General features: G+C 37.2%; 1 long non-coding RNA gene across 4 annotated transcripts in view; it reads right to left on the bottom strand.

The window, feature by feature from the left end:
• Window positions 1–23,656, bottom strand: part of LOC147584263 (uncharacterized) — a 170,553-nt gene that overhangs the window by 87,763 nt on the left and 59,134 nt on the right. The window contains exon 5 of one of the 4 annotated variants that reach the window (XR_015246559.1): window positions 3,459–4,139. The exons of the other annotated variants lie outside the window; for them this stretch is intronic. This is a non-coding gene — a long non-coding RNA (uncharacterized LOC147584263). Of the gene's footprint in view, window positions 1–3,458; window positions 4,140–23,656 lie in introns of those variants that run through there. 4 annotated transcript variants of the gene reach the window in all.

Genomic DNA, 23,656 nt, shown 5'->3' on the forward strand with positions numbered 1-23,656 from the left:
TGGATTCTGTGTTTCCCTCACTCTCTTCCCCTACCCCGCCCATACTCTGTCTCTGTCTCTCTTTCTCTCTCTCTCAAAAATAAATAAAACATTAAAAAAAACACATTTACTTCAAATCTAACACAGACTTGAATATTTACATTTGTCATTACTGTGGGTTCTGGTACTCTGATCACTGATAAAACACCATATACTTGCTGAAAGAACAACACGATCTAGTAACATTTATTTTGGATCAATTTGATAGATTAGTCATTTAAAATGCTAGCCACAAGCATCTGAAAATCAACTGCTAAAAAACTAGTGTAATTTTCATCTGTATAAATAGATGTGTAATTTCATAATAAATAAAATATAAGACAGGGAAGGAGAATGTCCATATAATTTGGGGGAAGGGTGGGAGTACAGCAAGTGAAAGAAAGAAAGGTCTGAAGATAGAGATTTCCACATGGGAGCACCTACTAAAGGAGCAGCAAAATGGGAGAAAGTAGGAGCCCTGAGACTTTGCAGTCTTACTTGGGACTGAGGAAAAAGATGCCTGACTTGAAGGATAAATTTTAACAACTTCAAGGATGGGTTGTGCAACCAAACATAAACAAAGAATTAGTTAATATTTGTGAGGTGCTTTGCTATCTATGAAGTACTTTCATATTCTTGATTGCATTTAATCCATCCATCCTCTGAAATGGCATCTATCTAGTATCCTCATTTTAAAGATGGAAACTAAGGCTGAGAGGAAATGATTTCCCCTGATTCACACCAGACCTTCTACCTCCAATCTTACACAGTCAGCACATACCACAGTGAAGCTTTAAGATGGTTTTTGGTTTATTTTACTGACTTGGAAGATATCAGAAGGAAAATAAACTGGTTAAAAACAAATTGTACTGAACTCCACTACACTGTATATTTCAAAGTGCTTTCACATATAGTCTACTGTTTGATCCTCAGGAAATTATGATCAGAATAACTCCAAATTCAATAGGAAATTACTAAAGCAGAATTAAAAGCAAAGTACACCAACTCTGGCTTTTCCCATGTCACCACACTGGGTCCCTTTTCTGCTGCATGGTTTTTGCAAAGCTGATCTTAGGACTAGGTCATGATGAATGAGACTTAATACAAAAGAAAATTAGAAGGAGAAGGGACAATCTCCTAGTTTACACAGAAATTTAATAGGATCCCATTGTCAGAGTTACATTAAGCTGGTTTGAAAAATACCTACAAGTTTAAGTATTAACAATAACAATAAGTGCTTTGGAAAGGATAAAACAAGGCCTCTGCTAGAATCACCACATGGCTCTCCTATGGCTGCTGCCCACACCACAAAGAAATGCAATATCAAAGATCAACACATAGTAAAAATGAACCACAATGCGCTTCCAGTTATGGAATGAATAAGTCACAGGGATGAAGGGTACAGGATAGGGAACAGAGTCAATGGTATTGTAGTGGTATTGTTATGGTGACAGATGGTAGCTACACTTGTGGTGAGCATAGCATAATGTATAGAACTGTGGGATCACTATGCTGTACCCTTGAAACTAATGCAAAATTATGGGTCAACTATACTTCAATTAAAATAATAAGCCACAATTGAATGAGTAAGAAGCATTATGAGCCCCATCTGAGCTGTCAAAATAATGATACCAGTTTTTCTAAAGCTGCATTGCAGGTTGGAGAAGACATCTTGATATCATAGGTGGGGAAAATGTTTATACCAACTAACTTCAACATGTGTATGTAGAAAAGACAATCAGAAGGTATTTTAGTTTGTACAAGGTAGTGAGTAAATATTCCCAGAAAAGCTGAATAAGATTGCATTTTTCCTTTTTTGATATATTTCCTTTTTTGAGCTCCCCGACTTGTCCTATTTGATGTTTGGTAACAGATTAAAAGGTATTTGTGAAAAGTCATAAATGATACTAATATTAAAGTGAAGTGACATTCTTCAAGAAGAAGATTGCTTATGTCATGCTGCAGTTGGTTTACTGATTTCAAAAACTGCAAAATAAAGATCTGAGAAATAATTAGCTCAGCAATTCTTGACCTCAATTTAGTAATGCAGTCTTTCTACCCATCTCTCACCAGAATAGCTGCAATTATTCCAAATTCTATCATGGAATTTTTCCAAAAGCCTCAAAACAAACCAAAGGAAAAAAGTTGCAAAACTTTTAGGAGATAAAGTGGCAAGAGAGTGTCACAAAATCAAATTATAAGTAATGCAAGTCTAAAAAAAATCTGAAGATCACTGAATTAGACCAGTGGCTCTCAAGCTTGACTGAAAAGGAGAATCTGTGGGAGTTTTTTTAAAATCCTAATGTCCAAGCTACACCTCAGACCAATTACATCAGGATCTCTAGGAGTGGAACCTGGTCATGAATATTTTTTCAAGTTCCCCAGGAGATTTCAATGTATAGCCAAGGTTCAGAACCACTGGAATAGAACTATTAAAAGGCTAGATCCTTCAAATGGTGCTGTCTTCTGTTAGCAGACAGAAGGCATAAGGGAAAAAAAAATTATGAGAAATGAAGTGAGAGCTAGCGGAATCACTTACTAACTGTATAACTGAGGCAAGTGTTCATTTCTCTGAGTCTCCAGACTTTCTCAGAGGGCTATCAAAAAGAAGACACTAACTGAGAGAACATGCAAAAATATCTAGCCCACTACTTGGCACATAAAAGCACCAAATACATCTCCCTTCCTTCCCCTTCTATCCCAAGTATTTTAGGTAAATACTACTTCCTGACCAAATGGATTAGAGAGTGGTAGATCTAGTTACAGGTCAAAACTCCTCTCAAAGAATTTTAGGCAAATATAACTATGACCATTCTTTTGTCAATAATGGAACAAAAATATGCACAGAGCCTTCAACTCACTAATGACTCCCACACCAAAAGCTCACATAGAAATCGGTTGTTTGAGGCAAAAATGAGACATGATATTTTGCCAGTTGGCCAAGCCAATAGATGGATAACCATTGATAATTACCAGTGTTGGCAAAGATGTAAAAAAACAGGTTGTGGAGTGTATATTAGCACAACACATTTGGGAGAGTAATTTGGCAGCATCTATAAAAAAATTTAATGTACGTACTCTTTCATTCCATTAACCTATTACTGGAAACCCATCCTACAGACACACCTACACATACCTACTCAATGAGGTATTGTTATGCTTTTGGTTTTGTTTTCATGCAACTTAGTGACTTTCTAAAATCCTTTGTTTGTAGTCCATCTTCAATACGAGAAGGTAAATCCATGTGGGAAGAGTCTCTAGAGTCTGTTCGTTCACCAGGTAAGAAGGGCTAGGCTTGCCAAGAGGGCTCATGTCCCGGGCATATTATCTGCCTACAGCGTCATGCCACTTGAAATATATACTTATTTGGCTTCTCGTGCAATATTTCCATCAACCCATTTATGGCTCTCTTTATTTAACTTATTTCAAATAATATATAAACACCTACGAATAGACCATTTAACCCAAACAATGATATTAACAATAACTTATATCTATTTATATGCTCTCTGCCTGCAGTCCTCTGTCTGCCCTCCACCCTTGCCACCTCAGGAGTAACCACTATTCCGAACTTGGTGTTTATTTTTCCTTTGCCTGTTTTTGAATGTTACAAAAATGGTATTGTACTATATATAGTTTTCTGGGATTTTCTTTTTCACTCAGCGTTTTGTGACAGATTCATCTTGGTGTTGTGTATGTACTTTCACTCACTGCAAGTAAATATCCCATTGTGAGAATTCACCATAATGTATCTATCTTTTACTCCTATAGTCAGCATTTTTGTGTTTCCATTTTGGGCTATTAAGAAAAGTGGTACTATGAACACTTCCTGTCATTTTCATGACACGAAGGTTACTTCTGGTAGGAAATTTGGCTGCTACTACACTAACCCCATCGCCCACAAGAGTCAGTGATGGGCTTTCCTAAAAGGCTTAATTTCTCTCCTCACTACCTCCCCCAACAGACCAGTTCAAGGCAACCTAGGGAGAGAACCTATAAAAAGGGCAAGCATACCTTTAAAAAGGCAGCACTCAGCAACAAGCATTTACTGGCATAATTGGCTCCTTCCAAAACTATCCTGCTATCTCCAACACCAGACTGAGTGCTTCCTTGTCCATCTCCTGTCAGAATTTTAAAGATATTTTTACTTGAGAGACGAATTCCTAAACAGTTTGAATTTAATACGTTATTCCGATTATTTTAAAAAATAACTGCAAAGAGAATTTTAGCTACTGATGATAACTCCCACAGATATTCTTGTTTAGTAATCATACTTGACATCCAATGACACAAAACGCAAAGAGGAATCCTTGACACACACACACACACACACACACACACACACACACACACACACACACACACACTGGCCTGAATGAAAAATCCAGTATCAATAGCTACTTATAACTCATTTTATTTTTTCTCACAAAGATAAGATATAAAAGATTCAGGACAATTTAGGGGAAAAAAGAAAGAATAATCCATGCACTGTTTTGTAATGATTTTTTTTTTCACTTAATTTAGAATAGGTCCTGTAGCTATTTGTAATCCCTCTACAAATACTGCTTTTGCCTCACTGATGTTTTTAGATCTTTGCTGTGTCTCATTGTCTAAAGACTCCAAATTGCATAAATTATTTCTTTTAAATTAGGTTTCTAGGGGCACCTGGGTGGCTCAGCCAGTTAAGCGGCTGACTTCGGCTCAGGTCATGATCTCACAGTTCATGAGTTCAAGCCCTGTGTCAGGCTCTGTGCTGACAGCTCAGAGCCTGGAGCCTGCTTCGGATTCTGTGTCTCCCTCTCTCTCTGCCCCTCCCCTGCTCACACTGTCTCTCTTTCTCTGTCTCTAAAATAAATAAACATTATTTTTTTTTTTAAATTAGGTTTCTAAAAGTTGCCACCTCCTCCCAGGAAAGAGAAAACAACAGAGACCACCAACTAGAGACCAATTAAAAATAGCCTTGCAGATAACCCTGTGCCTTTCTGTTCAGATTACAGGTGTTAGAGGAAGGAGGAAGAGAGGCCACTTGACCTCTCTATTCCTAAACATGCACTCACCAGTCCTGCTGTCTACCACAGCACACATCCTCAGAATTCAGAAGCTCCCTTCAACCCTCACCTCCTAATCAGGACCTCAGTACACTCAATACCTTCCCCTTCGCTTCCATCTACCCCTTCCTCAGTCCTGTGGGTACAATGGGGAACACTGGTGGAGGACACTCACCCCCTGAACTATCTTTGACCTGAGGGAAACTATAGCACTACTCAACAATCCCTTCTGGACTGTTCTGCTCCTGGCCTCCCAAACAGCTTAATAAAACCAAGTCTTCCTTCCTAATCCTCATGCCTTATGGCCTGTGCCATTCTCCTCATTGACCTCTTCACACTTATATTGAGATCATCAGCATGAACTTCCTCAATATCTCACACCTCCCCAACCCACACTTTTATCTATTTTAATCTGTACCCATTGATGCCAGCTTTCCCCTCATCCTAGAGGAAGTGACCTCCCTTTTCTGGTTTCTGGCTAATTCCTTCACCTGTGCCAGAAAATTCCACCCCCTCCCACATAGTTCAGAATCACACTTATTCTTTCTCTCTTGTTTGGCTATTTCTCCACACATGCAAGGGTTCACTTCTTAAAACCAACAAACAAAACTCCACCATCCCTCTTTTTCTCTTTCCTCTCACAGAATGAACAGAGGACAATTCCACCCTATGGTAGTGGAATTCATACCTCCTTTCCACTCTTCCACAGACTGCAATATGGATTCAAGCCCTAGTACTCCACTCAAGAATCTCTGGCAAAACTGTGACACCACCCTCACCCCCACCCCCAGTTGCTAAATCCAAAGCATTTTTTTCAGTGTCAACCTTGCCTGACCTCTCTGTGCCAGTTGACAATATTAATCACTCCCTCCCTCTTGAAATTTTTTCTCTCTTAGCTTATAAACTCCTGCTTCCCCTCTTAACATATATGACCATTTTCTTTTCTCATCTCCCGCCCAACCCCTTTTTATGGCTCCTGTTTTGTTGCCTTCCTCTTAAAACACTCATGCTCCCTATGGCCCTCTACTCATTACTCTGAGAACATTTTCCTTAGAAAGTACTATCTCCCCAGTACCCATCATGGATCCCCAACTCTCCCAGAGAGCTACAGACCCAAAAAGCCATCTGTCTTGAGAGCATCTCAAGTATAACAAGTTCCACACTGAGTTCATAATTCCCATTACTCCCAACTTTTCCCCACCCCCTCAACCAATAACTCTGACCTTTTTCCAATTTTCTTTAAGTCGATGGAGTTCACTATCTGCTTAATCCCACCCAAGTGGGATCCCCAGGAAGTACGGCAGCTCTACAACATCATTCCATCAGTCTCTGAGGTTTATACAATCCACCTCCTTAACATCACTGCCACCTATTCTCCCTTCTCCATCCCCACTGCATCTGTCTTAATTCATACTCTTAACACCATGAGAATTAGAACTACATCTGCTGACAGTACTACACACTGGAACTTAACTTGCACAATTCTTGCAACCTATATTTTTACAGATGAAAAAACTGAGACCTGGAGAAGAAAAATAGTTGCCCAAGCTGACACAGTCCAGAAGTAGAAAAGCCAGGGTCCATTCAAACTTGTCTTCCTGGCTCCAAAGGTAATATCCTCTTCTCCATTTTAGCAATCTCCTGTTTCAATAACTTCCTAACTGGTTTCCCTGAATCTCATCTCACATTCCATGTCTAATCCAATCTATACCACAGACAAAATAAGGTTTCTTTTTAAAAACTTATTTTTATTATGAAAATAGTACATATTCAGAAAAAGTATATACAATTAAGAACAGCTTAAATTATTATAAAGTAACCTTTGTAAAATGCAAGCCTAACCTTGTTCCTGACATTTTCCTAATCTTCTCAAAGTCTCCCCACTGCCCTTCAAGAGAAGTCAAACCTTAGCAAAGCACAGAGTTCTCCGAGATGTCACCTCAGTCCACTCCTTCAAGCTCATCTCCCACCAGGCAAGATGGCCCAACCCACACTTTAGCTTCATGGGCTGTATCTCCAGGCTCCAGGCTTTCTTCTTAACTGGCTCCCAACTGAGATTCTGGGAATATTCTCCCCTCCTTGATTTACCCTTTCCATTGCATTCTCACTTTGCTCTCTGGGAGCTATGTCTTAGTGCTTGTTTCAGAAGATGCTGTGTCTAAATGAAATAAAAACAAATCCTCTTGACAAAACTGAATAGCCAAAGTAGTACAGTTCTTTACATCTAGATGGTTGATAGACACATGAAATGATTCTCAACATCACTTATCATCAGGGAAATTATAAATCAAAACCACGATGAGATACCACCTCATGTCTGTCAGAATGGCTAAAATCAACAACATGGGAAACAACAGATATTGGTGAGGATACAGAGAAAGGAGAACCCTCTTACACTGTTGGTGTGAATGCAAACTGGTGCAGCTACTCTGGAAAAACAGTATGGAAGTTTCTCAAAAAGCAAAAAAATAGAACTACCCTACTACCCAGCCACTGTACTACTAGGTATTTACACAAAGGATACAAAGATACATATTCAAAGGGATACATGCACACCAAATGTTTATAGCAGCATGATCAACAATAGCCAAACTATGGAGATAGCCCAAAATGTCCATCAGCTGATGAATGGATAAAGAAGATGTGATACACACACACACACACACACACACACACACACACACACACAATGGAATATTACTGAGCTATCAAAAAGAATGAAATCTTGCTATTTGCAAGGATGTGGATGGAGTTAAAATATATTGTGCTAAGTGAAATAAGTCAGTCAGCGAAAGACAAATACCATATTATTTCACTCACAGGTGGAATTTAAGAAAGAAAACAGATAAATATATGGAAAGGGTAAAAAAGAGAGAAAGAGTGAAATAAACAATAAGTTTATTGTTGATAGAGGGAGGTGGGTAAGGGATGGGCTAAATGGGTGATGGGTATTAAGGAGGGCACTTGTTATGATGAGCACTGGGTGTTATATGTAAATGATGAATCACTAAATTCTACTCCTGAAACCAATATTATATTGTATGTTAACTAAAATGTAAATAAAAAATGTGAAACAACAAAACAAAATCAAAACAAACAAAAAAGAAATTGAAGGACAATTCATTGTTTCATTTGGGAACTTCATCCATTGTAAGGAACCAAAAAAAAAAAAAAATCCCAAATCAAACTGTCTTAAGCCAACAAGAGACTAGTGCCTTGCATAATTGAGATCTCCAGAGGCAGAGCTCCTCCAAGCAAGGATGGATTCTGGGCTCCATAATGTCCCACAGCTTGGTTTTTTTCCCACTCTTTGAGTCTATTCTCTACCAGCTCTATTTTGTTGGCTTCTTGCTCACACTCCAGTTGGTGTCTGGCACCTTCAACTTCTCCCCTCCTGATCCTAAGATAAGAGGCAGCAGTTCCCACCTCACATATACTCAAGTTCAAGGCCAGAAGTTACTTTTCTAACAGTCTTAGAATTGCTCTGATTGCTCTAGGTTAAGTCACTGACCACTCTTGAAACTAAGAAAATAAATTTCTCTGATTCTGGTGAAGGAAATGAAACTCATGGATTACCTCAGTCCAGAGTCACAGGCTCTACCTCTGGAACAAATGTGTAAACCTCCAGCTATATTAACTGGGACTAGGGGTAGAGAAGTAAATTCTCAGAAGAAAATCAGTGGAATAGATGCTATTGTAGATGATCCCCCAATGCACCTCCTGCTACATCTTTTTTAGTCCCCTCCCTCAAATCTGGGCCTTATGACTAGCTTTTTTTTTTTTTTTTCATAGACCTTATTTTTAAGAATGGTTTGAGATTTGGGGGGAAAATGATGCCATCGTATAGACAGCTCTCACATATGCTTCTCCTATCATTGACATACCATTTGCGTGGTATATTTGTTATAATTAATGAATACATATTAATATATATATATTAACTAAAGTCTGTAGTAGTTTATTCAGATTTCCTTTGTTTCTGCTTGTGTCTTTTTCTGCTCCAAGATCTTATGCAGGATACCACATTATATTTATTTGTCGTTGTCTCTTTGGGTTCCTCTTGACAGCTTCTCAGACTTTCCTTATTTTTGATGACCTTGATAAATTTAAGAAGTACTGATGAAGAATTTTATAGGATGTCCTTCTATTGGAAAATTGTCTGATATTTTTCTCACAGTTAGACTGCGGTTTGGGGTTTGGGGAAGGAAGATCATAGAAGTAAAGTGCTAGCCTCATCACATTATATCAAGGATATATCACATTAAATCAAGGATTTATCACTGTTGATACTGACCTTGATCATAGGACTGAGATATTCTTTTCCTCTCTTCCATTCTACACTTCTGGAAGGAAGTCATTATGAGCAGCCCACACTTAAGGAGTCAGGATTCATGCTTCCCCTCCTAGAGAGTGGAGTATCTACAGAAATTAATTGGAATTCTTCTTCAAGGGAGATTTGTCTCTTCTCCCTTGTCGTCTTCCTTTGACTTCCTTTTCTTGAAAAGGATTTATTCAATCATTTATATCAGTATAGACTCAATGGATCCCTATCGTGTACTGTGGGTTGTAATCCAATGAAATTTTATTTATTTTATTGATCAAATTGTTCCTGCTTTGGTCATTGGGGGCTCTATCAATTGGCTCCTGTGTATGATTACCTTTTTGACCAACAGAATGAAACAAAAGTGATGCTATGTGACTTCAGAAGCTGGGTCACAAAAAGCCTTGCAGCTCCTGCCAAAGTCTCTTGAACACTTACTCTGGCAGAAAAGGCTCCCATGTAAAAACTCTAACTACCATAAGACTATAATGCTGTGAGGAATTCCAAACTAACCATGGGAAGAGGTCATGTTAAAAGAGATAGATACCAGCTTCTAGCTCTTCTGGTCATTCTAATTAAAGCACCAGATATGTGAGTCAAGGAGTCCAGCCCAGATGTCTAGCCCAGTCAAGTATTAAAATTACTCTAGCCTCACCAACTATCTGACTGCAACCATATGAGAAGCCCCACAACCAAGAACTCCAAGCTCAGTGGAACCCAGTCAACCTACAGACCATGAGTGACAGCAGTGAGTTGCTCTTTTAAATTTAGCAGTGTTTTGTGATATAGCAAAAGAGAACTGAAACAGATGCAAAAATGTACTAGATATGGTATTAACTCTCAAACTAAAATAAATTTTATTAAACATATTGTGATGGTTCTCTTGTTTTATCACCCAGAAGAAATTACTTATTCAAATCAAATTATTTGATAAAATATTAATGAATCTTTTTCTTCTCAAATAAAGTTATTTAAACTCTGGGGCTCTCAAGGTAACAATGTGATCAGAAACACTGCTCCATACAGACAGTTAGGCTTTCTAAAGACCTTAATGTCAGTTCAAAACCAGTAATATTAGTCTTGAGTAACTCTGCTGTCTACCTAACAATTAGTCATAGCAAAGTAAACTTCTGAATAGGACTTTCAGGCAGCAGAATCTGTAAGCATCCAGAAGCCTGAAATGTCTTCCACTATCATGATAGGAAATATATTTCTACATTTGAGCCAATCTAAACTTCTATTGGCATCTTTACAAGAGTTTGGGGAACAGAGGTCTCCATTCTACCAGAGGACAGAACATGTTGCTTTTCTACAGGAACTGCACATTTCCGGGAGTTTATAGGGTGGGGAGGCTGAGATATGGAAAAAAGCCAAAACACTTCTCCAAAAGAGATAACATTATTAGTATCAAGATTAGATTACCAGATTCAAGGAGGCTATGTCACATTTGTTTTGTTTTGTTTTCTACAAAGGAAGATAGATTGTATTTCTCTTTTATTCCTGGTTCCCCTCCTTTCCTTATTTATATTTTCTGTTTCTCATTTAAACAGTTTGCTCTTAGAAATTTTATTTGCAAATATGTTTAAGCTTCATTAATACATATTCATTTTATGTAGAATGTAAAATAATTTACTTGGCTTGGGTTTATCTTGAGATATTTGCTTAATAAATTAATAAACAAGCCTAACAGAGTTTATTTCAAAATAGCTCAAAATATTTTTTATGTCTTAAACATTAACTATAGGTATATGAACATGTAATCGCTTATCTGAAAGCAAGTCTTACCTGTTCACTGGAGTTTCAACTTAGAAGCACTTATTAATTGGTTTAAATTGCCAAAACAATACAAAGATATTTCTTTTTAAATATTCACCAAGAGGGACCACTAGAGTCTAGAGATAGAAGGTTCCTTAAGGTCAGAGATAGGGCTCTGGCTCTTGAACATGAACATTGAACCTTAAGAGGCATTCAAGACATGTTTGCTGAATGAATGATTCAGACTTCAATGACTTAAGTTTAGGGATTTGTTTAATACACAGGTTTCAAATGGCAATTCATGGGCCGAATTTAGTCCACAATCTTGTTTGGTTTGGCCTGTATATTGTTGTATTTTGCTTTATTTTGTTAAAAACGGTAGTAAATTCATTTGGTTCAAAATCTTTTTTAAAAAGATTTACTCTCACTCTGTCTAACTCCCATCTCTATGTTTTATCTATCCATGTGCCCCCAACTTCTCTCAAGGTAATCTCTTTTATTAATTTTTTGTGTATTCTTCTAGAGTCTCTTTAGACAAATTATAAGAAAACAGTTCTATTATTCCCTTTTTTACACAAAGGTAGAATTATATACACTGCTTTTTAGCAGGCTTTTTTCACAGAAATTACACCTGGAGATCTTTTTCTATCATTCCATCATTTCTATTATTATAAGCCAGTTAGTTTCACTTGTTGCATTTCATGTCCATCCATGGTAGTCATTTAAGTTATAGCTAGAGTTACACTGCCAAAAGCAGAGTGGGAACAGATATACATTTTTCCCTCTTTATCACACCAAAGAAGGTGAACAGGGATGGGGAGGCCACTACATAGTAAGTATCTTATAGGGGACACATCCTACATATTAGTTACACTGAATGAATTCCAAAAACAACATCCACAGATGGTTAGCTGCCCCACTCCACACCTTACACACACACACACACACACACACACACACACACACACACACACAGAGAGAGAGAGAGAGAGAGAGAGAGAGAGAGACCTGGAAATGTTAAATCAGTGACAATGCCAGAATTTCTGAGGGAGAAAATCTCAAAATTTCTTTCCCTTTCCTCTAGGTGCCCAACTCCTTCCACTCCAACTCCCACCAACATCCCACATTACACTTTCCAGAGGTAAATTCACCATATGTAGCATTTCTTAGACTTGTGTGATCTCAAGAATTTTAAAAGTCCTTGTTAAAACTCCAGATTCCCAGCCCCATCCCTTGGGCATTCACATCTAGGTCTGAATCTCTGCTCTTAGGATCAGGAAAGTTTAGGAAGACTGTCAAATACATTCTCATGCCTGTGTTGACACAGTTCTCTTAGGGACCAGTCATTATAATTAGATTCTCAGCACCTTATTATATGTCCTTTCTAATAGCTATTTTAAAGAAATCCTCTTTTAGAGAAGTGTTTCCCCAAGTGTTTCCCACCCTTTGGAAGGATGAGAAGATGAAAAGTGGTATTTCATAGGACAATGCTTGGGAAATTCTGCTTTAGAGTATCTTGAAGGCAAAGAGCAAAAAAAGTAGCATTTGTTTAGCTCTCATATGCCTGACACTATACTTAGAACTAAGGCTTTTATCTTGCACACAATCTACTAAACATAGACAGATGTGCATTAGTTCCTCCATTTTAAACTGAGATAGATTTAGATCAACCTCTTCCAAAGGTAGAGTCAAGAGCTAGAATTTGAATTGCCATTTCTGGCTGCCACATTCAACTTTTTTTTTTTTTTTTTAATTTTTTTTTTCAACGTTTATTTATATTTGGGACAGAGAGAGACAGAGCATGAACGGGGGAGGGGCAGAGAGAGAGGGAGACACAGAATCGGAAACAGGCTCCAGGCTCTGAGCCATCAGCCCAGAGCCGACGCGGGGCTCGAACTCACGGACCGCGAGATCGTGACCTGGCTGAAGTCGGACGCTTAACCGACTGCGCCACCCAGGCGCCCCTCAACTTTTTTTTTTTTTTACCATTGCCTCAATGGTAGCCAATACATGTCTCAAAAATTAAGGAACATTCCAGAAGGACACAGATGACAAAATTTTTCCTGGGGATATTCTGGCTTCTACCCAAGTTGCTGAGTGCTCTGAATACAACACTGTTTGTGGTAGCTAGTCTCCAAGCTGGCCTCCAGTGACCCTGCCTCTTGGTATTCATGCTCTGATATTCTTCCTCCCACATCGTATCAGGATTGGTCTGTATGACCAATAAAATACAAAAAAACATAATGATGTGTGACCAAAAACTAAGTCACTCACCCTGGGAGAAACTAGCTACCATGTGGTAAGGATACTTGATTGAGCAGCCCTATGGAGAGACCTACACAGTGATAATTGCCACCAGTCATGGGAACGGCCATCTCAGAAGCAGTTCCTTTAGCACCAGTCAAGCCCTCAGATGACTGCAGTTCTAGCTGATTTCTTGATTGCAATTTCATGAGACACCCTGAGTCAGTGCCCCCCAGCTAATCTGCTCCCAAATTCCTGACTCACAGAAACTGTGAGATAATATGTGTTTGTTGTTTTAACCAACTAACTGTTGAAGTAATCTGTTACACATCAGTATATAACTAGCACAGGTTTCTATTATATGGACAGAAAAAAAAAAAACAAAACAGAGTAGGTATTTGCCTCTATCGTGATCTACAGTGACATATACCATCGCACCTTAGGGAAGGAAAGCAAGATTTTTGTTTCAATTTTTAAAAATTAAATAAATAGGGTCACCTGGGTGGTTCAGTAGGTTGAAGGCCTAACTTCAGCTCAGGTCACGATCTCATAGTGAGTTCAGTGAGTTCAAGCCCAGTGTGGAGATCTGTGCTGACAGCTCAGAGCCTGGAGCCTGCTTCAGATTCTGTGTCTCCCTCTCTCTCTGCCCATCCTCCACTTGCACACTGTCTCTCCCTTTCTCTGTCTCTCTCAAAAATAAATAGAAACATTTATATATATATATATATATATATATATATATATATATATATATAAAGTAAATAAGTAAAAATAAAAAAATAAAATAACGTGTGTGTGTGTATGTATACATACAATATATATTAAGATTTTTGTTATACTTTCCAAACACTGTTAACTTTTTGTTTTATCAAGGTCTGGTAGTGAAAGTAGAATGAAACTATCAGGGCAAGGTCACTTCAACTAACAAATAAAGGAACACTGATACATGAACTTGATATTTGAACCATCATGACCGAAAAATTAAATAATCTGCCAAGGGTAGGAGAAGTTGTTTTGTAAATCCAGTTCAGTGCTATGTCAAACTCTGAAAATACATGGAAATTCATTTTTCTCTGTCCAAGGTAGATTTTTTTCCTTTTTCCTTTCCTTTTCTTTTTTTTTTTTTCTCTTTTTGGTCATGCTCTAGGAAAAGAAGCCTATAATTGTAATTAGATCTGAAGAAAGTTCATTTAACTCTGATAATTTTTGATCATTCATATAAAAATATTGCCAAGAAAGTAATCACCAACCAAGCACAAATATGGCAAATAGATCATAACAGCATGATAAATAGCTTTTCAATGTATTATAGGGATGGCATATATTATCATGGCACATTCATTTTGCCTTTATTTTTACCAAGCATTTTATAATTATTTTTATCTCCTAACCATTAAAGCTATATGGTATAATAAGTTAAAACTCTCACTCAAAATTATCAAATAAGGAAACTCAGATGGGCTAGATTAAGTACACAAGAGGCTTTTGTAAGCATTAGAAAAAAACCCAATGAATAATTATCTTGCTCTTAGGGACTTGTCTTTAGTGTGGCAAATCCCAGAACTGGGGTGGAACACGAAAGGGAGAAGAGTTGGAAAAGAGTACTAACTACTTAAAAGTAACCTCCTTCCCCTTATCCTCATACCCAGGCATCTGGCATTCTTAAGTTCTTTCCAACCTGCTCTAAATCTTTCATGGGGTAGCAATTAATATTGTTTGCTGTCAGGGCACCTGGGTGGCTCAGTCAGTTAAGTGGCCGACTTCGGCTCAGGTCATGACCTCGTGGTCCATGAGTTTGAGCCCCGCGTCGGGCTCTGTGCTGACAGTTCAGAGCATGGAGCCTGTTTCAGATTCTGTGTCTCCCTCTCTCTGACCCTCCCCTATTCATGCTCTGTCTCTCCCTGTCTCAAAAATAAATAAAAATGAAAAAAATATATTGTTTGCCGTCCATCCTTATGGCCTAACACCAGGCTGTCCACAATCCTATCCTACCAATGATTAACCAAATGAGGCTGACCATGGGCTCCAGGCTACTGTCCAATAGGCAGGTCCATTGCCCTCCATCTAGAATATTTTATATATGTGAGAGAAGCAGTTCACCCAAATATACCTCTAAGATTTTTAAGACTGGGGCAAGAATACAAGTGAAGGGCCATATATAAAATTTATAAATCAGGTTAACAAAACTGTTAGTTAAAACAGGTCTTCTCTTCCTATCTTAACAACTCATAACAACAAAATTTTTTAACTATGGGCAAAGCTACAGGTTTTATATAGCTAAAAGTCAGCAAAGTAACAAGACTACTGAACTTAATTATTATTACACCTGAGTAATATTTGGATGAGCAATAAAGACATCTGTAACTCAAATTATTATATATTTATTCTATAAAATATATTTTCTTGCCTTTGGCCCATCAAGATTACTAATAATGTTGTTAAAATCAAGATTTTTCACATAATTTGAGTTCTACTGACAGGAAATGCCAAACTAGAAAACCTTTCTTGGGTCAAAATTATTACATACTTTTTATTAATTCCATTTGGAAAAACTTGGCTCTACTGAGATAGTGACAAATGGAATTGTCAATACAATTTTTAAAACAGTACTCAATTCAGAATTGAACACTTATTTCACATTTCAAGCTCAAATATTGTAATAGATGTACTTTTGAAACATTTTCATTTCAAAACAATATTATCAAGTACGGTATTTGAATTTCATCGTATAGGTTGCTATCACACCAAGATCTCTCAGGATCTCTTAAGACAGTATCTAGATTCATATCAGTTTTCCTAATTCTTCTGCTTTTACATTTTCCAATTCTGGAATATTAAAAAAACTGAAAACAGGGGCGCCTGGATGGCTCAGTCGGTTGAGCATCCGACTTCAGCTCAGGTCATGATCTCACAGCTTATGGGTTCAAGCCCCGCATTGGGCTCTATGCTGACAGCTCAGACCCTGGAGCTTGCTTCAGATTCTGTGTCTCCCCCTCTCTCTCTGCCCCACCCCCATTCTCTCTCTCTCTCTCTCTCTCTGTCTCAAAAATAAATAAACATTTAAAAAAAAATTTTTTAAACTGAAGACAGCAGTACATTGCTCAATTTGTTCAAATTGTTATTTGGTCTCTATTAGCCAGAAAATAGCATTTACAGAAATTAGTCTGGGGATTTTTTTGTGTATGTGAATTTTCTCCTTTTAGTTCTGTGAACATTTTTATTTCTTCAATTTTCTTATATTTTTTCAAATTGTTGCTTTTGTTGCATATTGCACTTGCAGTTTCTATTTATAAAAATTTTCTTTAAATTTTAAGAGTTTTTTAATCTTTTCAAAAGCGAAGTAGCCAAAGTTAGATGTTTCTTCTAAGCCATTGCTAATATTAATAGCAAGTAAACATTGTTAATCCATGTGTACTACATCAAATTTGATGTTTTTTTTCAATATGTTCCACCTTTGGACAGATCCTGAAGATACCGTATATAACGTTTAAGCTATTCCCCAAAATGTCAATAACATTAGCAATATTGAAGCAATCTCTCTCAGTAACAGAGTCAAACTATGTACTGTAAATTGCATAAAGAATCATGAATTTTTCACCAAAATCATCTTTGTTGTTATCAACCATGTTAGCACCACTATCACAGTTTTCCCCTTGATAATATTCTTTTCTTATCCTTTTTTTTTTTCCTTTGAGTAGAATTGAAACACAATGTAACATTAGTTTCAGGCATACAACATAGTGATTCAACTTCCCTATACATTATGCTATGCTCACCACAAGTGTAGCTATCATATGTCATCATACAACACTATTACAATATTATTGACTATATTCTCTATGTTGTACCCCTTATTCCTGTGACTTATTCATCCATAACTGGCAGCCTGTATCTCCCACTCCCTTTCACCCATTTGCCCATTCCCCGACCTCTCCCCCTCACAGTTTGTTCTCTATATTTACAGGTGTGCTTCTGCATTTTGTTTCTTTATGCATTTGTTTTTTAATTCTCCCTACCAGACAATCTTGTTTCATTATTTTTTTACCTATCTTAAATTTTTGGTCATTCTTTCTTCAAATTTCAAGATCATTTCTACACATCCTACATATTTGCCATTAAGTTCTATAAATATTGTGCTGTTGTGCCATGAAAGGTATCATTAAACGTAGCTGAAGATTGAATATGTGACATTATTCTTTAAAGAACATTATGCCCGTGTACTAGTTTGACATTTGTTTTTGTTTGTGGCATATTATCGATTATTTGCTGTTTGACAATCTTTTTTTCACTTCTGGTAATTACATCTGTACTTTTTGTGTGCAAAGGACATTTCATGGTATTTTACTGAGAATTTAAGTGTTTCCTGTCACAAATGCATTCATTGGCTGAAGTCTATCATGAAGATTGGCTGTGAAACATGTGAACAATGATAGAAAAAAAAAAATGGTTTCTAAGCAGAGAATATAAAAGCCAGTTTCTACACTCTCCTACTTGAAAGAATTTTGGAGTAAAACAAAATATTAGAAATTGTGCCATGTTCATGAAGTGTAAAATTCCAATCATTAATTTGAACCTGAATGTGTTTTACTAGCAATAATTTCAGAAGGACATGGCATTGCCATTTCCAAGATCATCATCCTGTCAGATGCTTGGAGTATTCTTCCTCTGTTTGATAATTTCAAGACCATTCGTTTCTCCATCTTCTTTTTTTTTTTTTTTTTAATTTTTTTTTTTAACGTTTTTTTATTTTATTTTTAGGACAGAGAGAGACAGACAGAGCATGAACGGGGGAGGGGCAGAGAGAGAGGGAGACACAGAATCGGAAACAGGCTCCAGGCTCTGAGCCATCAGCGCAGAGCCTGACGCGGGGCTCGAACTCACGGACCGCGAGATCGTGACCTGGCTGAAGTCGGACGCTTAACCGACTGCGCCACCCAGGCGCCCCGACGTTTCTCCATCTTCTAATTGGCAGGCCAGAGATGCTTATGTTTTTTCCAGGTTATTAAAATGATAAAAAATAGATCAACATTTTCATTCTCATTGTTTTAATTAAAAATTAAATCTTCATTTAATAAAGAATGTAAAGTTGAGAGAGGTTTTTATCTGACCTATTTACGTTGTGGGTTGATGAGAATAATGTTCTTGTTAATTTGCATTGTTTTGATCAGTAGTTAAATAAATCTCCATTAAATAAGAAATTGTAATCTCTTGTTTGCAAATTTTATTAGGGTCATGCTCAACAAAAGTCTGTTCACTCTAATTGTTCCCGTATTTTTATTTTTAACCTAAGTAGACCTTCACTTTGAAAATTCTGTATTTCTTTTTTTTCTTTACAGCTTTTTTGCTTTTCTGATCTCTACTTTTGAATTCCTCATTTCTATCATAATTCTCTATTTTTCACTGGCCCTCATTCTCAAGAATCTAAAGGATTAAAAAGTAAAATGTGTTGTATAAAGGGTATAAAATTTAAATAGATTTTAATCAAAAATGTAAATTTAAAATGCAGAAAATGGAAAACTTTTCATGTGCTAAGTTATTTTTCTTCTAAAATATATAAAAGTATTAAAGTTAAAAGGTAACATATAAACTGATGAATATCAAATTATAAAGCAAAATTAAATGCTCAATTTTATTTTAATTTTTGAAAATTTAAATATGCTCATTAAACATTTTTATAAAAATAAAACTCTGCATTTCTAGCTTTCAATATCCATCTAGTTGCCAACGTCTAAGAATTGATATGACACCACAAAGAAATGGAAAAAGATTCCATGCTCCTGGATAGGAAGAATAAATATTGTTAAAATGTCGATACTACCCAAAGCAGTCTACATATTCAATGCAATCCCTATCAAAGTAACACCAGCATTCTTCACAGAGCTAAAACAAATAATCCTAAAATTTGTATGGAGCCAGAAAAGACTCCAAATAGCCAAAGCAATCTTGAAAAAGAAAACCAAAGCAGGAGGCATCACAATCCCAGACTTCAAACTACACTACAAAGCTGTAATCATCAAGACAGTATGGTACTGGCACAAGAACAGACACTCACATCAATGGAACAGAATCGAGAACCCAGAAATGGACCCACAAACCCATGGCCAACTAATCTTGGACAAAGCTGGAAAGAATATCCAATGGAATAAAGACAGTCTCTTCAGCAAGTGGTGCTGGGAAAACTGGACAGCAACATGCAGAAGAATGAACCTGGACCACTTTCTTACACCATCCACAAAAATAAACTCAAAATGGATGAAAGACCTCAATGTTAAACAGGAAGCCATCAAAATCCTTGAGGAGACAGCAGACAAAAACCTCTTTGATCTTGGCCGCAGCAACTTCTTACTCAACATGTCTCTGGAGGCAAGGGAAACAAAAGCAAAAATGAACTACTGGGACCTCATCAAAATAAAAAGCTTCTGCACAGTGAAGGAAACAATCAGCAAAACTGAAAGGCAACCGACAGAATGGGAGAAGATATTTGCAAATGACATACCAGATAAAGGGTTAGTATCTAAAATCTATAAAGAACTTATCATACTCAACACCTAAAAAACAAATAATCCAGTGAAGAAATGGGCTAAAAACATGAATAGACACTTCTCCAAGGAAAACATCCAGATGGCCAATCGATACATGAAAAAATGCTCCACATCACTCATCATCAGGGAAATACAAATCAAAACCACAATGAGATACCACCTTACACCTGTCAGAATGGCTAACATTAACAACGCAGGCAACAACAGATGTTGGCAAGGATGCGCAGAAAGAGGATCTCTTTTGCACTGTTGGTGGCAATGCAAGTTGGTGCAGCCACTCTGGAAAACAGTATGGAGGTTCCTCAAAAATCTAAAAATAGAACTACCCTACGACCCAGCAATTGCACTACTAGGCATTTATCCAAGGGATACAGGTGTGCTGTTTCGAAGAGACACACGCACCCCCATGTTGATAGCAGCACTATCAACAATAGCCAAAGTAGTATGGAAAGAGCCCAAATGTCCATCGATGGATGAATGGATAAAGAAGACGTGGTATATATATATATATATATATATATATATATATATATATATATACACACACACACAATGGAGTATTACTCGGCAATCAAAAATAATGAAATCTTGCCATTTGCAACTGCGTGGATGGAACTGGAGGGTATTATGCTAAGTGAAATTAGTCAGAGAAAGACAAAAATCATATGACTTCACTCATATGAGGACTTTAGGAGACAAAACAGATGAACATAAGGAAGGGAAAAAATAATATAAAAACAGGGAGGGGGACAAAACCCAAGAGACTCATAAATATGGAGAACAAACTGAGGGTTGCTGGAGGGGGGATGGGCTAAATGGTAAGGGGCATTAAGGAATCTACTCCTGAAATCATTGTTTCACTATATGCTAACTAACTTGGATGTAAATTTTAAAAAATAAAAAATAAAGTAAAAAAAAAAAAAAGAATTGTTGTCACACTTTAAGCATAATATACCTAGACATCGATGCACACAAGTATGAGAGAGCAATGTGAACTGTTTAATATTGCAAAATACTCATCAGCCATCATATGCAATAATTGCAAATATTGAGCATATCTGGAGTAAGTCCAGAACAATAAAGTGCTTTATATGGAGAGAAGCAAGAAAATGGATGTTCAGCACTAGTGGGACATAAAACTTCATTATGCAGATACCTAATGCATTCATGTTATGAGAAGAAGGATTTGACAAGTTAATTAATTTGTCTTTTCTCTTATTTAAGTGTCTCTGCCGTTCCAATCCTCCCTGGACTCTGAAGGATTCTCTTTTTCTCATGTTGGAGGTAGCATAACGCACGCTACGTCACAGCATTCAGATGTAATTGCTTTTTATTTCCAGGAGGTAGTTAAAAGATGTGGGAAAGCATTTCCCTGTAGCATGATGAGTGTTAGTCTACAAGCACAAATGTTTAGTGACAGAAGAGCCTATGGTTTTAAAAAAAATTGCTTCTGTGTTATGTATATTTGTGACTTGAGAGCTGTCAGAAGCACAGGGCTCAGAGCCTCTTTTTCCCAGACCTAAGTATTCCATATTGCTTCTACTTCTTTGTTAGTCCACTGCCTCAGTGTACATCAAAAACCCCTACCCCCACCACAGCCCAGTTTAAGACCCTGGCTGAATAATTTATTCTCAGCCACTGAATTTATTTAGAATTTCAACTGAAAAAGTTCAGACTCTCACATGTTGTGCTACACTACTCGTGAGGAGAGCAGAAGTCTCTGTAGGAAGGATGAACACTCAAACGTTTATACATGCTGCCTGAAACACTGTGCTCTCCTCTCTTTCACTATTTAACTCTTACTTAGATGGATGCTCATTTCTAACTTCCATAGAAGGGTCTTCCTTGGCAGCCACAATTAGTTCAAATTTCCTCTGTCTTTGTTCCCCTAGCATCTTGGTCTATTTAAGAGTGACGATTCTACACTAACTTCTGCAATTTGACTAGTGTTTGTCTCCCTCAATAGAGGAGTACTAACATGAGGACCGTGTCAGAGTGTATTTTGATTGGCCATTATATCCCCAGAGCTTAGGCCATGTTTTGCACAAAGAAGACACACACAATTTAATTAATTGCTAGCCATTCAGCTGCATCTCACACTCTGTTTGCTTCCTTGCTTTTAGACCTCGGTCAATCATGTGGCTAAAAAAATTTATTTGCCTTTTAGATCTCAGCTTAATAGCGCTTTCTTGGGAAAGCTCCTAGACCTCTCTGGCTAATTCAAATCCCCTTAATTTATTTTTATGTTTGAAAAGACTGAAAACTTCATTTGCCCTCCTGATATGATTTCATATCATGTGTTTATACTTGAGCACTGTGCTCCAGGGAAATCTCCCCAAAATTGTGGAAAATAGTGTACTGAAAAGACCGGCTTCATGGGGGGCATGTGCATTATTACAGCAATCTTAGAAATATTTTCACTGGTTTAGCAAAATATTAAGTGTGGCCACAGAGCATGGGCAATTTTAGCAATAGGTGTATTTTCTCAAAATCAATTATTTTGAACACTGACTGACATGGGAATTAGGAAGTACATTTTCTAATGTGATCACATTATTTTGAAGTAGTTCAGGATTTACCCTTAGCATTCAGTTTTACCTGGACACTAAGCAGCCCAGGAAACACAAATATTTCCAGAAAGTTTCTTGACTCCTTTTTTGTAAGGTTTAACTCCATCACCATGAAATCATTTGTTTATTATAGAATAACTTTCATCCTGGTTCTGCTGAGAACTTGAAAAACTAGAAGAACCAACAAATGATGATGAAGTGTCTCTCTACATTTTCCCATTACTCCCAGTAACTGGTGGACATGGAACCAACCTTAATTTCGTTTCCTGCCTCTTCAGCTTTCCCACCCACATTTGCAGGATATCTGGTCTCTGCCTCTTTCCACAATTTTCCTTGTATTTTAAAAGAAAATACAGCAAAACTGGACTATAATAGACATTGTCATCACAACACACAAAATAACTGTTAAGTTGAATCAGCAGTGAAAGTTTTTCAGGAGATAATTTTTTTTTTTCTCTCATTTGAGTCTTCATCTGTTTTAACCAATGGCAAAATTAATCAGAAACGACAAGTCAAGTTGGAGACCATCAAACAGGGCACCTCATTTTCATGAGTTTCTGAGTATCCATGGCCTGGGGGCTCTGGCTGGATCAGTCTCAAACAACTGAACTTTCCACCCAAAGTGTCCCATAAACAAAGAAAGATTTTATTAAACTCAGCTCAGCTGGGGGAAATGTGAAAAAGCATCAGACTAATTACACTCACTCACATGATCAAGTACTAGTTCTTTGGCTCAATCAGAAGCTTTACTAAGTGAGATTCAGGAGCAGCTAAAAAAATTTTAATGTGTCAAGACATAAATTAGCAAAAATATGACCTGGAATAGGACATTTAACCATGCCAGAAAGCCTGGCCTCCATTTGGAATCAATGAGATTATCCTGGCAAAAAAAGTATACCATCAAGTTCTGAGAAAGTGAGCAATGGACACCCTGACTCTGTGGACTTAGAAACAAAAGGGGGAAATACACATTTTTTTTTTCCTACTCTTATTAAGACAATGCTAAAATGTGCTTTGAGGTCGTTACTTCACACAAGAGAGCAATCTGTTTTTAGTCAAGGCAATATGTTATAAGTAGGGAGCCTAATTCATCTATTTTTATCAGGTAATAAAGTAGAAGTAGAGGTCCTAATAAATGTCTATTATCTTGCTCACAGC

Source organism: Puma concolor, chromosome A1, assembly GCF_028749965.1.
Source record: "Puma concolor isolate L17-30 chromosome A1, mPumCon1.1.hap2, whole genome shotgun sequence".
Taxonomy (NCBI): domain Eukaryota; kingdom Metazoa; phylum Chordata; class Mammalia; order Carnivora; family Felidae; genus Puma; species Puma concolor.